Raw genomic sequence first — 2,355 nt, forward strand, 5'->3', positions numbered from 1 at the left:
ACTCGGATCAGTCGGATGAAAGAAGCATACTGTTGGTGAGTTCTTGTGTATGCTGAGGATCCGAATCATTAAGTCGGTGTTGCGACTGGACTCGGATCGGTCGGATGAAAGAAGCATACTGTTGGTGAGTGCTTGTGTATGCTGAGGATCCGAATCATTGAGCCGGTGTTACGACTGGACTCGGATCGGTCGGATGAAAGATGCACACTGTTGGTGAGTGCTTGTGTATGCTGAGGATCCGAATCATTGAGCCGGTGTTGCGACTGGACTCGCATCGGTCGGATGAAAGAAGCACACTGTTGGTGAGTGCTTGTGTATGCTGAGGATCCGAATCATTGAGTCGGTGTTGCGACTGGACTCGGATCGGTCGGATGAAAGAAGCATACTGTTGGTGAATGCTTGTGTATGCTGAGGATCCGAATCATTGAACCGGTGTTGCGACTGGACTCAGATCGGTCGGATGAAAGAAGCACACTGTTGGTGAGTGCTTGTGTATGCTGAGGATCCGAATCATTGAGCCGGTTTTGCGACTGGACTCGGATCGGCTGGTGATGTTTGTATTGCCGAGGATCCGAATTTTTAAGCTGATGCTGCAACTGGACTCGGATCGGTTGGTGGAGTTCATATTGCCGAGGATCCGAATCTTTGCGCTGATTACGCAACTAGATTCGGATCAGTTGTGGATGTAAGGTGACGATGGGGCTTGTGTGCCGGATCCGAAACGTTTAGTCGGTGCTGCGACTGGACTCGGTGTTAGTGGTTGAAGGGGCTTGTGATTTGCTGAGGATCCGAATCATAGGGCCGATGTTGTGACTACATTCGTTTTTTTTTTTTTTTTCTTCTTCTTTTTAGGCTGTTGGTATGTGCTTGGTATCCAATAAGAGGTGTAGGAGGTCAGTAGGTGAAGTGGGGGTTTGGTAGGGGTGTGATGTGTGGGATGCAGGTTCGAGACCCCGCGCTGTAAGTGACTTGTTCCCGAAGATGGCTTGTGCCTATTCGTACAGTTCTTACCACCTAGTCGGTAAGATACCAGTGGTGCCGAGTGAAGGCTGTCATGAGTCGTAACATCGCGGATGCGACTGGGCTCGAATGAGGAACGGAGAAAGGCAGTAAGTACGGATGTGTGCGAATAACCGAGTAAGACCTAAGAAGTCGTAGTTGGTTTACGAAGGGGAACATAAAGTAACGGTTCGGTAGCAGGTAACCACAAGTCCTACCTGCGACAGTGAGTGTGGGACAATCGATGAAAACCTACGACCAATCTCGAAGGACACGCAGTGAGTTGGTAGAGTCGGCCTCTGCAATGCATCTGATATGAATCAGTTTGTAAAACATATGAAATTAATCCGATATGAATCGGTAGTAAGGAGTATCTGATACAAATTGGTTGTAGAGTGTATGCCATCCCTTACTGTGAAACTGAACACCTACCAACCACCCATCCCCCCAGGCTAATCAAGTGCAGAGAAGGCACCAGGTGGGCTCAACCACACCCCAATCAGCCACAGAAACCCATACAAACAATACATGCTCATCTCCTAATGAATGAGATGGCAACCCCATGGACAATGAATTTTATAACCAGTGAAGCCTATTGCGAGTGATATTGAGAACAACCGATAGTGACTGGAGGCTTGGGTCTACGAATGAATTGTATATTTGGCAGAAGGAACTTTACGAATGTACTACGTCTGTGCCGAATGATGTCGGGACATGAGCGACAACAACTCCGGGGCAGGTTTTTTCACGAAAGGGGTGCAGGATAGGAAGCATAATAAACCGCAAGATTTTGCACATGACACGAACAGTTTGGATACTACATGCGACCGTGAGTGGGAACCGCCGACAAAAACCACGAGTGAAAAGCCGGAGTGCACCTGCGATTGAATGCACAGACTGCACAGAATGAGGTGAGCTGGGAAGAGCCAGCCCTGTGATGTGCACTACCGCGCACTGGAACCGACACAGACCATCCTGGGTGGTCTGGTTAAATACCCTCCGGGCTCCTCCCATAACTTCAGGCCAGTAAACAGGCCTTCCTATATATACATCTATATATATATTATATATATATATATATATATATATATATATATATATATATAGGTATATATACTGTTTAGGAGATCTGGTAACTGCCAATGTATGAGCAGCCATCATTTCTGTTGCAGCGATATTTCAAATATAATTATGTTAATTATGAAGAGGTGTATTTCCTTTATACTGTGATTATCAGTATCCTTTGGAAACATAGGCAAAAGAAAATAACTATATGGAACAGGATATCTAAACATAATAATTTGTATACTTAAACTACTTCTACATATATGATAATTCTAATCAGATTAATACATT

Source organism: Aquarana catesbeiana, linkage group LG09 (assembly GCF_042186555.1).
Source record: "Aquarana catesbeiana isolate 2022-GZ linkage group LG09, ASM4218655v1, whole genome shotgun sequence".
NCBI lineage: Eukaryota > Metazoa > Chordata > Amphibia > Anura > Ranidae > Aquarana > Aquarana catesbeiana.